The sequence below is a fragment of the Erinaceus europaeus genome, chromosome 13, assembly GCF_950295315.1.
Source record: "Erinaceus europaeus chromosome 13, mEriEur2.1, whole genome shotgun sequence".
Lineage (NCBI taxonomy): Eukaryota > Metazoa > Chordata > Mammalia > Eulipotyphla > Erinaceidae > Erinaceus > Erinaceus europaeus.
In genome coordinates this window covers 68,853,983-68,866,179 of record NC_080174.1, presented here as the reverse complement: position 1 = coordinate 68,866,179, position 12,197 = coordinate 68,853,983, and the positions used below count along the sequence as shown (strand labels likewise).

Genomic DNA, 12,197 nt, shown 5'->3' with positions numbered 1-12,197 from the left:
TCAGCGTTACTTCTTAGTGAGTTGTGGGAGTGGTCTTGGGGATACCTGAACTCTGCTCCTCCTGCTTGGGATAGCCAGCTCAGGAGGAAGCCCCGCCATGTGCTGATTCCTGACTGAGCCTGAGAATTATGGGTTTAGAGTACCTTGTACCCTGGCATTCTCTCTCTCCTCTCCCTCCTTCCCAAACTCTCTCTCTCTCTCTCAGATTTATTTTATTTTTGACCTTGAGTGCTTGTTTGGAAGTTCTAACAAGGGAGCGCAGCTACTTATACCCTTGACCGAAGAAGACTGGTCCGCCTCTATTTGGGGAAGGCCGTCTTCTTTGACTGAGGGGGTGCGCAGCTTTGGGAGGGACACACATGGAGCGGTGAGGGAGGAAGGGGACACCCGCCTAGGGAGCCAGATCAGCTGAATCAACCCTGGCGATCAATGGAGTGACAGATGTTGCAGCCAGATCGCCCTCACATCTGTTATTTTATTATTTTTTTTGAGAGAGGGAGAAAGAGAACCAGAGCATCACTTTGGCTCATGCTATGCAGGAAATTAAACTCTAGACCTTTTGTTTAAGATTTTCCAATGTTTTATCCACTGTGCCCCTCCTGAGTTGCCATTTCTCTCCCTCTCTCTCTCTCTCTCTCTCTCTCTCTCTCTCTCTCCATGCACTACACCTGTGAGTGTGTCCAAGGCCAGCACAGGCATTTAGGAGGATCACACTCTCTGGGTCTCTCCATGGGGTAAGCAGATGGCTGAGGGTAGACTGGCTATTATTAGAAGGGCATGGAATGGGCACTTGGGCTTTGAGCTGAGCATATGTAAAGTTCTTATGGGAACAGGTGGGTTTCAGGTTGTGGCTGGAATTTGTCTACTTGAGCTGATGAGAAATTTCCTGAAGCCAGGACTGAGTCTCTACCCTGCTAGAGTAGTGGTTGACCTGGGGGGGGGGGGGTCTAAAAGCCAGGTGGTCTAGTAGCCTCAGGGCAGAAAAAGCAACATAATGGGGAAGCTCAGAGCTTGGAGCATTGGCCTCACCTACCCATACTTCTTTTTTTTTAAAATTGCCACCAGTGTGGCAATTGGGGCTCGGTACCTGTATGAGAATTTACTGTTCCCAGCAGCTAGTACCCCCCCTTTGTTCCTTATTTGATAGGACAGAAAGAAATTAAGAGGGGAAGGGGACCTAGAGAGGGAGAGAGACAGCTGCAGCACTGTTTCACCACTAATGAGTTTTGTCCCATGTAGACGGGGACTGGGAACTTGAACCCTGGTCCTTCTTCATGGTATGATATCAACTGGGTGTGCCACTGCCCAGTCCCAGTTGTCTTTTGAAGACACTGGGTTTGGGGACTCTTGCAATTAGGATTTGTTCCCCCCCCCAATAATTTCTGGGGGCAGGAGGATTGTAAACCATTTTACCCAGCTTTGCCCAGCCTTCCAGAGTCTCAGTTCCCATCCTAGCATGATATCCCCTCGTCTCTCCTCTGTGGCATCAGCACCCTCTCTTGCAGCTTCAGAGACTTCAGTGGTCCTCATCACCTGTATCTGGAGGGGGGAACCAAAGCACAGAAGGGCAGGGGCTTAGACCAAGTCGCCCAGTCTCTGTGTAGCAGAGCAGGTTCTGGAACCTTGGCACCAGACTTCCTTCAATGCTGAACAGAGGCTGCTGGGGTGAGAGTAGCCACAGGAAGGCAGCCTGGGGTCCCCTTTGACAAACACATCATGTTTCCCACCTAAACCAGAGCCGTGGGTGGGGGACAGGGGGACTGGTCTATTAGCTTTCTCCTGCTGTCCCCCGAGGGTGCATTTGTCTGTTTTGCATTTTTTCCAGGCTGTAGTTAGACACCTCCTGGTCCTGGGGGGAGCACTGTGAAGAGAAAATGTCAGGGCGACACGCCGCCAAGATAACATTAGCGAAATATCAAGTCCTTTATGATGTCAGGAGGGATTCCTTCCCGCCGCTGAAGCTGCCTAATGACATCATAAAACAGGCCTGCAGCAGCCGCAGCCCCCCTAAGTCATCAATCAGGCCTGTCTATGTTGGGCCCCAGCTTACATGGTAGGGGGGTGGGGTGTGCAGGGCCCCAGCATGCCAAGTGGGGGTGGGGCACAGGGTTTTAAACTTAAATGTGTCCCCAACATCTCAGCAGTGTGATGAGCCAAAGGACTGAGGACACACATCATCCCCAGAAAGTGTCAGACCCCTGGAGGCAGTGCGCCTCCAAGGCTGGCCTGGGCACCTGAGTCATGTGTGACCCCTCTGAGATCCTGAGGCTGGGCTGACTTGTCCCCCAGGGCACTGATGGCTCCTAGAGAGGCCTGTGTCCTGCCTGGAGTGGTGCTGAGTGGGAAGAGGGACCAACACTCTGTCTTCCTGGGTGCTGATTCTGTCAGAAACAGACATAGGCCCACAGTCTGGAGCAGCATGACTGAGAGTGATACCACTGGAGGCTGTCAGAACAGGGCTGACTCCTACAGGTGGTGTATCTGCTCAGCATTTCTGTCTGCTACACATCCCCACTGGTATCCACAGCGTGGGGACCCAGGGGCTGTCCATGTCCCTTGCCTGGTGGTGGACAATCGTGTCTGTGGCCTGCCTGCCTCTTGATGCATCTAGACACTGGTCTGTGTTTAGCCCTCTCTAATTGTGCACTTCTTCCCCAGCAGCACAGATGTCTGCAGATGTGTGCAAGGAGATGTGGAGGGGCCTACTGAGGGTTAAAGAGAGGGACTGCAGAAGAGGGTGGGAACTTGTGGTTGTGTGTCCCACACCTCTTGGTGCCCTCGGCTGAGAACATCACCACACATGTATGTGAATCTCCCAGAGAGATTTAAAAGCCCATGCAGGCTCCAGTCTCAACTCAGATCAATTACATTGGACTCTCAGGAGTCAGTACATAGGATTTGGTATTTTTAAAGGCTCTCTTGGTATAGCCAGGGTTCAGAAACAGGGCATCTGGAGCTGTGGTATTGAGGTGTGGTCCATGAATTAGCAGCATGGGTCTCCCCTGGGATTGTATTTTTTAAAATTTATTTTTACTAATGATTTAATAATGGTTTACAAGATCATAACATTACAGGGTATATACACTGAACACACCACCACAGTTATGTACACTCCACCACACACAAAGTCTTTGCAATGGTTTAGTTGCCTTTCTCCTTGCTTCCTTCCTTCCTTCCTTCACTCCTTCCTTCCTTCCTTCTTTCTTCCTCTCTCTTTCTTTTCAAAATATTTATTCCTTTTTGTTGCCTTATTGTTGTAATTATTGCTGTCATCATTGGATAAGACAGAAATGGAGGAGGGGAAGACAGAGAGGGGGAGAGAAAGATAGACACCTGCAGACCCGCTTCACCGCCTGTGAAGCCACTCTCCTGCAGGTGGGGAGCCAGGGGCTTGAACTGGTATCCTTCTGCCAGTCCTTGCACTTTGCGCCACCTGTGCTTAACCAGCTGTGCCACTGCCAACTCTCCTCTTTCTCCCTTCCTTCCTTCCTTCCTTCCTTCCTTCCTTCCTTCCTTCCTTCCATCCTCCCTCCCTCCTTCCCCCCTTCCTTCCTTCCTTCCTTCCTTCTTTCCTTCCTTCCTTCCTTCCTTCCTTCCTTCCTTCCTTCCTTCCTTCCTTCCTTCCTTCCTTCCTTCCTTCCTTCCTTACCAGAACATAGCTCTGGCTTATGGTGGTGCGGGGGAATTGAACCTGGGACTTTAGAGCCTCAGGCATGAGAATCTCTTTGCATAACCATTATGCTATCTATACTAGCCCTCTTTTTTTTTTTTTTTTTAATAATTTCATGTGACCCAATTCTTAATGTTGCACATATGAATGAAACCATCCTGTAGTTGGCTTTCAGAGAAATGCAGGCCTTTTTTTTTTGCCTCCAGGGTTATTGCTGGAGCTTGGTGATGGCACTATGAATCCACTGCTCTTGGTGGACATTTTTTTTTCCATTTTATTGGATAGGATAGAAAGAAATTGAGGGAGGAGGGTGAGATAGAAAAGGAGATTGACAGAGAGACACCTGCAGTCGTGCTTCACTGCTTGTCAAGCGTCCCTCCTGCAGGTGGGGATCTGGGGACGCAAACCAGGATCCTTTCGTAGGTCCTTGCACTTAATACTATATGTGCTTAACTGGTTATGCTACCACCTGGCCCTCAGGCCATTTTTTAAAAAAAGATACAAACTATAGTAATAAAAGTCCTTGAATACAAAGAACTATAGGATAAAAGTCTTTGACTTCTTTTCCTTACATATTTTTTCCCTCCCTGCAGGTGGGGGACCAGGTGCCTGAACCTGGGTCCTTGCATTGTAACATGTGCACTCATCCTGGTGTGCCACCACCTGTCCACTAGAATTTTTTTAAGTTCATATTTTATTAATGACTTAATATTGATTTGCAAAACTATTGGATAACAGGGTATAATTCCACACCTTTCCCACAACCAGAGTTCTGTGTTTCCATTCCTCTTCTATACATTTTTAAAAAATGTAGAGCCAAGGGCTGGGGCTGGGGCTGGGGCTGGGGCTGGGGGTGTGGGGGTAGCACAATCATTATCAAAAGATTTTCATGCCTAAGGCTCCAGGGTCTCACCATATGCCAGACCTGCAAACTGCTCCAGTGAAAAGAAAAGAAACAAGAAAGAAAGAAAGAAAGAAAGAAAGAAAGAAAGAAAGAAAGAAAGAAAGAAAGAAAGAAAAAAGCAAATTAGACAAACCAACCAATCAAGAAACAGAATCAGGAGATAAACTCAAGACCTCTTGCATACAGGGTACCACTGGGTTGTCTCATGTCCCCTCACCCCCCCATTTGGTGAGAGAAGGGGAAAGAGAGAGAAAGGAAGTAACAACAGAGATGTCACAATAGTGTTCTCCGTCCATGGAGCTCCCCTGGTGCCTTCGATGGTGTTCTCTTACAGTGCCAGGGCTCAAACCCACACCTTCACACATGGTAAATATCCCTTTTATCCCATAGTCTTGGTATTATTATTAAATCACTAATGAAAAATTAAAAAAAAAAAGAAAATACTTTACTGAGTAAGTTGTCTTTCACTCCTACAGCCTCCTGGAGCTTCTGAAAAATCCAGATTCTCAGGTCTCTCCAGGCTATCTGAAACATGCTCTCTCTCCCACAATCTGTATTTTAACTCCAGGGAGACTTGAGTATCATTGAGGTTTGTGAAGGGTAGAGCATTGTTGAGGTTTGTTTTATTTATTTATTTATTATCTTTATTCATTGGATAGAGACAGCCAGAAATTGAGAGGGTGGGGAGATAGAAAGGGAGAAAGACAGAGTGACACATGCAGCCCTGCTTAACCGCTTGTAAAGCTTTTCCCCTGCAGGTGGAGACTGGGGACTCAAACCTGGGTCCTTGAGCATTGTAACATGTGCGCTCAACCAGGTGCGCCACCACTTGGCCCCCTTTTCTTTACTTTTTGGAGCTGAGTGTTTCTGATTCAGAAGGTCTGGGATGGGGCCCAAGAACATGCATTTCTTAACAAGTTTCCAGGTGTTGCTGATGCTATTGTTCTGAGGACCACATTTTGAGAATCATTGACTTAGCCATGGTGTGTGAAGGAGGAAGACAGGAGAGAGTGTGAGGGTGGTGTGTGTTGGGAGTGTGAAGGTGGTGTAGAAGGGGAGAGGATGTCTCAGTCACTCAGGAAGACAATGCTCCCCCTATTATGTGTCATCAGCCACCATCTTGGGGTCTCAGTTTCCTTGAGTAAGAGTCCAGTCCAAGGAAGGCAGTGTTTATGAGGATAGGGAACAGAAGCAAGTCTCCTGAGAATTACCATCATTTATCCCACCTGTCTAACGTCTAGGGAACCCCTCCAAGCCCCCCCCCCCATTGTTAAGAAAACAGATCCAGGGAGTTAAGTGCAGGTGGTGCAAAGTGCAAGCACCAGTGTAAGGATCCCGGTTCAAGCCCTCGGCTCCCCACCTGCAGGGGTGAAGCAGGTCTGCAGGTGTCTGTCTTTCTCTCCCCCTCTCTGTCTTCCCCTCCTCTCTCCATTTCTCTCTGTCCTATCCAACAACAAAGACATCAATAACAATAACTACAATAACAATGAAAAACAACAAGGGCAACAAAAGGGAAAATAAATAAAATAAAGAATAAAAAAAAAAAGAAAACAGATCCAGGGATAGGGAGATAGCTCACTTGGTAGAGCACAGACATGGTGACTGTGTGTGAAAATTCAGGTTTTAGCCCCTAGTCACCATATGGGTGCACCAGCAAAGGGAAGGTGGTCTCCCCCCCACACACACACACTTTAAGCCATCTATCTAAAATATAAAGTGTCTGCTGGAAGCAGTGGGATCTTGTAGGCATGAAGCCCCAGACACACACACACACACACAAAAAAAAAAAAAAAAAAAAAAAGAAGGAAAATGGATCCAGAGGTGGAGGGTGGATGGTGCATCTTCCCTGGTTCCTAAAAACCCCAGGCCAAATGTCAGGGTTTCTCAGGGCTTAGATCATCAAAATGCTTGTGTGCCTTCTTAGGAGCCCAGAACAATGTTTAGGGCAGCCAGGTATCTGGTTTACTGGGGCCAGTCTGGATCCTGTGATCCTTCTGTCAATATTGTTGGAATGGCTGAGGTTTGGTTAAGGTAGAGGCTGAGAGGTGGGGTGTGAGGTCACTAGAGGTGCTTCCAAGGGAAAGGTCCACTGGGACCCATTTCCCAGCTTCTTTCTTCCGAGATGAGGAGTTGGGGGAGGAAGGGTCCTTCCCAGCATAGCTAGCGGTGGGGCAGAATGGTGGAGATGGCTACCAGTGAGCAGACATCTCTCCTGTGGGGCAGCCAGCCTATCTGCTTGTTCATTTGCTGGGGGTTGGTGGGTGGTGGCAGTGAAGCAGCAGACAGGCAGGTCAGGCTCAGCCACAGCCCGTCTCTGCCTTCTGCCTGGGGCCTGCTCTGCAGTATCAGCTCCTCTGCTTTTTGCCGAATCTCCACAGCCCAGTAACCGGAGGGCTGCAGGAGGAGATAGCATCTGCCGAAATACCAGAGGTGTGAGACAGGCATGACCTCACCCAGGGTGTGCCTGTTTTGGGAGCCCTGTCAGGCCACCCTCCAGCCTGCTCCCAGGCACCCCCAGGCTGGCTTAGACAGCAAGCTTCAGCCAGCTGTGGCAGGGGCGTCCCTACGCCATGAGCTGGGCCACAGCCAAGGCTCACCTACATGCTGCCTGGGAGAAAATGCTGGGATCTCTTAGGGGTCCCCAGCAATGCCTATGCTCCCTGCTGCTGGAATATTTGGGGAGCAGTGGCAGTATCAGTGGGAGTGATAGGACAGAATTGAGAGCTAGACCTGTGGGCCTTTTTTTCCCCTGGGTTAGGAGGAAGAAGGAAGGTTAATACTTTCTGGTGACAAGCTGGCTTAGAGGCCTGTCTCAGTGTGTGTCAGTTAGATTGTCTTCATAAGAGCTAGCTGGAAACCAAAGCTTAGAAAAGCCCAGAAGAGGGGCCAGGTGGTGACACACCTGGTAGAATGGCCCCAGATTACTTACCGCACAAGGGGTCCAAGCACTGTGGATGAATGACTCCGCACATGAACCCCTTGGCCTTTTCTAGCTGTGCTCCCTGGCTGTAACCCAGCAGGGCAGGCAACATTTGCCCCCATGCCCAAGGCCACAACCCTGTGTTCCAGAGCACCTCCTGGTGGCTGCCTTTCCCAGCCTTGTGAATCTGAGTTGCCCTCCCGAGACTCCCTTTCTCCATGTGTTTCCGAGAGACATGGCTGTGTCCCAGGGAATACTGTTCTTGGGAGTTATTATTCAGTTCAGCAAATGTTTCTTGGGCCTCCATGTGCCTGGTCCTTTGCTGAGCTCTGGGGGTACAGACAGAAGGAGAGTAACACACCATTTTCAAAGAGCACTGGGGGCTTAACAAGGGCCTCAGGCTGGCTCCCACTCTGTCTCCCAGGCCCTTCCAGCTGTCCTCATATACATTCTTCTCTGCCATGTGCCCACCCCCCACCCCCCCAGCTGGTCTTTTCCACCCCTTCACTGTCCTCCTCCACACAGGCTCGGGTGGGTGGCATGGTCTGGTTGTGGCTTCCCTGTTCTGGGGTGATGTCAGGAGGGCTGGAGAGAGGCTCAGATTTTGCTCACCATTTCCCTCACCTTCACTGGGAAAACTCTAGGAAGCACAGTCACAGGAAATGGGGTGGTGGGAGGAGAGTGGAGGCTGTCCTTCATGGAGAGTCTCAAGTGTGGTGGGGAGTGAACACAGGAAAGAGAGAAAGGAAGAGAGAGAGAGAGAGAGAAAGGAAGAGAGAGAGAGAGAGAAAGAGAGAGAGAGGGAGATTGGAGGGAGCTAAAGAAAGTTACAGAAATAGAATAATAGGAACAGACTGACCCACAGATATTTGGAGGCTGGCAAGATAGCTCTCCTGGAGGGGCTGCTTTGTGATGCATTCAAACCATTGGGCAAGTTTTGGTGCTGGGCATCTTTCCATCTCTCCCTTTGCCTCTTGTTCTGTCTCTATCTAAAAAAGTCAACCCAGAGCCATGAAGGCCCAACAACAATGGAAAAAAAAATTAAATTAGGAAAGGTCTTTTGACCCTGTCATGGGATCTTCTAAAATAAACAGTCTCTTTTCCCTTTTTTCTTTTGTCTCTTTCTCCTTTCTTCCTTTCTTCTCTTTCTCTATTTCTTTCTTTCTCTCTCCCTCTCTCTTTCTTTCTTTCTTTTCTCCTTTCTCCATTCCTTTCTTTATCCCACCCTCCCTCCCTTATCAAGATGGAGAGAATATGAAAGAGACCATAGCGCTAAAGGTTCCTTTAATGCAGTGGGGCCCAGGCTTGAACCTGGATCGTGCACAAAGCAAAGCAGCACACTATGCAAGTGAGTTTTTTTTCTTAAGAATTTATTTATTTATTCACGAGAAAGACAGTAGGAGCGAAAGAACCAGACATCACTCTGGTACATGTGCTGCTGGGGATCGAGCTAAGGACTTAATGGTTGAGAATCCACTTCGCCACCAAGTGAGCATTTTTTTTTTTTTTTTGCCAGCCCTCAGCCTCTTTTTTTTTGCCTCCAGGGTTGTTGCTAGGACTCAGTGCCTGCATCACAAACCCACTGCTCCTAGAGGCCATTTCCTCCTTTTTATTGCCCTTATTTATTGTTATTGTAGTTATTATTGTTGTTATTGCTGTTATTGTTGTTGTTGGATAGGACAGAGAGAAATGAGAGAAGAGGGGAAGAGAGGGAGAGAAAGATAGACACCTGCAGACCTGCTTCACTGCTTGTGAAATGACTCCCCTGCAGGTGGGGGCCCGGGGGCTCAAGCTGGGATCCTTATGCTAGTCCTTGTGCTTTGCCATGTGTGCTTAACCTGCTGTGCTACCACCTGGCCTCCTCAGCCCCTTTTCTTATAGGTAGACTTGGGTCTTTCTCTGTGGAAGCTGAACTTACACACAGCTCAGAGTGGATCACAGGAAGGGGCCTGAGGTCAGGCCGTGGGCCTCAGGTCCACCATTGCTATGAGGGCTGGGGAGTGCCTTGGGGGTTAGGGTAGGGGGGCAGTGGTTGGGAGGCTCCAGGGTGGCACTCCAACCTGGGCACTCTCCCATCTCTTCTCCATGCACCTTGCCTTGCTGTGGTCTGGACACCCTCAGCTCAAGCCTTCGGGGGAGCTTTGTCAGAGATTTGAAATCAGCTTTGCAGGGAAATTTCGCAAATTCCCAGCAGCCTCTGGCCCCACCTTGTGTGGGCGGTCTTCAACCTCTTCTCAGATGCTTGATCCCTGGGCCTCCCTTCTTTGGCTCCCTGGTGCCTTTGGGTGCCAGGCAGGACCTTTTGGAACCCCCATCTTCTCTGGGAGTTTCTGGGAGGCTGTCCCCGGTAGGAGCAGGGGCAGGGGCTGAAATTCAGAGGCTGGTACTCTTCCTTTCCAGCCTGACTGCTGGGATGCTTTTGGGTGTACTCTGATCTGACCTTGCTCTCTCTGTGAAGGCCTCTAGACCCTTTCCCTTTGTTCTTGGTTTGGGGAACCCCTCCCCAGCTCTGGCCATCGCTGGAGGAGCCCTTCCAAGAGTCACACGCAGCCTCAGGAATCCCACAAGGGATCTTGGCAGGAACTGCAGGTCCCCTTTTGTCCCTGAAGCACACACCTGCCCCAGGACAGAAGGGTCTTGGCAGTTTCTAGCCTGGTTATCTGATTTGAGGGCTGATGGGGTTTCTAATGGAAAACAATATGGTAATTTCAGAATGTTCCTGATTAGATGAAAATGATATTGCATCAAAGTTACTTCCTTAATTTATTCAGAAAATAACAAGAGAGAATTCTCTCCTAAGATTCTTAATTAAACCAGAGCTTCCACTGTGCAGGCAAAGCAGGCGCTGGCTCCAGGTGTGGGGGGACAGAGGCCGCATCTTCCAGAGGCTGCTCTTGGGCTGTGGGGCCTGGACTGGGCTTCAGCCAGACAAAACTGTCTGCTCTGCCTGGAGCGAGTGAAGTGTGAGCAGCAAGAGGGAAGGAGAGGAGGCTCCTGTCACCGCAGAGATCGGTGGGGTGACTGTCCCAGAAACACTCCGGTCACCGCTGTCTCCTCTGGCTTCATCCTTCAAGTGACCCACAGTCACAGAGACTCAACACGCAGGGGTGGCAGAACTGAACACTCAGGGTTTTTAGGACACAGAGCAGCCAGGGTGAGCATGGAAGGTGCTGGGAGGTCCAGGTATGTATGTCTGCACTGAGATCAGCTTGGGAAAGGTGGCACACCCCTAAAGAGCTAGCAGGATCATTTGAGCTGGGAGGGAAATGGTAGGGTGCAGAGAGATAACATGGCGGGGGCAACATCTGGAAGCTAGTAATGGAAGGAAGCCTGAAGGACTAAGCCATGGACTAAGCCATGGACTAAGATAGCCATGTATAATATAACAATGAAGTGGAGAAGAAATGGCTGTATGTTTCCAATCTGTCTCTTTTCTTGCCCTCCCTCTCCTGCTGGTACTCCATATTAGCTGGCCTGGACTGCAAGTCAGTGGGCAGGAGACTGGCTAATACCCTTCATGTTAGTGAGGCTCTGGGGGCAGAGGGTAGCAGTCTGGGGTGCCCCCAAGGTGACAGGAAACAACCTTTCATTTTCTGATGCTTCAGCATTCCTGCAGTCCACTCTTACTCATTCTCCTTTCCCCACAACAACCATAAGGACAGATTCTTGCCTTCTGAAGGAAGCAGATTTAGAGAGATTGAGCAATGTCCCTGAAATCACATAGTAAGGATACTAAGAACATGAATTCAGTTCTTTCTCACTACTCCCCTCCCCCCCAACGGAAACAGAGACTTGGATTCATACAGATGCTAGTTCGAGCTGGGTGTTATGGAAGATTTCTGGTGGAAGAGGGTCCTGTCTGGAAGTTTCTATGAGGTCAGGAAGGAAGTCCTGCCTTCTACCCATGAAAATCTGGAATGCCCTTGACACTTTGCTAAGCAGGCTGCAGCAGGAACTGAAAATTTCTAGTTTTAGTGGAAGCTTTTCCCTTTCTCTTCCCCTCCTCACCCCCAGGATCTGATGTGGAAGTCTGATTGTAATCTTTTCGAGCAGGAGCTGAGGAAGGATGAATGCATCACTAGTGAGCTGAGATCATTTTAAAAGGAACTCAGCGTCCCTGCCACCTTACCCACATGCTTGTTGGAATAGGGTACCAGCCTCTTTCCTCACAGCTATCAGGTACCAGCACCCTAGCCATAGGGATTCAGAGAGTGTCATGGGGATTCGGGGACTGTCTAGAGATATGGTGTCTACTTCTGGGCGGCGGGAAGAACCTGGGCAGGGCTCTTTCAGAGTTCCTGTCACTGGATCCTGGCGTGACAAAAAGATCAAAGCAAAGGTCCTGAAATGTCCTGCAGAGGATCATATGGTGACCAGAAGAGTGCTGGGGGGGGGGGCGGAGCTCGAGTGTAAGGATGTGGGTGCTTGTGTGCACACCTGTGTGTCTGTGTGTCTGTGTGTATGTGTGTGTGTGTGTGTGTGTGTGTGTACATCCACTGGATAGTCCAGCTCTTTAGTAGCTTCATTTATTCAATGTCGTTCTGCAATAATATTGGTGATATGAAAACATCCTGCCTGGTGTGAATGAAAAAAAAAAAGAAAGAAATGACCCTAATGTTAAGGTTGTTAGGTGAGGACTTACTATATGCAAGTCTGCAGTGTAAGGGAAGAGAGAGATAGAGGAAGTGAAAGGGAAGAGGAAT

General features: G+C 49.3%; 1 protein-coding gene and 1 long non-coding RNA gene across 2 annotated transcripts in view; one reads left to right on the top strand and one right to left on the bottom strand.

The window, feature by feature from the left end:
* UTP11 (UTP11 small subunit processome component) overlaps nt 1-12,197 on the top strand; it is a 168,469-nt gene that overhangs the window by 134,356 nt on the left and 21,916 nt on the right. The gene's annotated exons all lie outside the window — the stretch shown is intronic.
* LOC132542540 (uncharacterized) lies at nt 1,490-1,862 on the bottom strand. Its single transcript, XR_009553540.1, has 2 exons — nt 1,728-1,862; nt 1,490-1,539 (listed from the first exon to the last, which is right to left on the bottom strand). It is a non-coding gene; the product is annotated as an uncharacterized LOC132542540 (long non-coding RNA).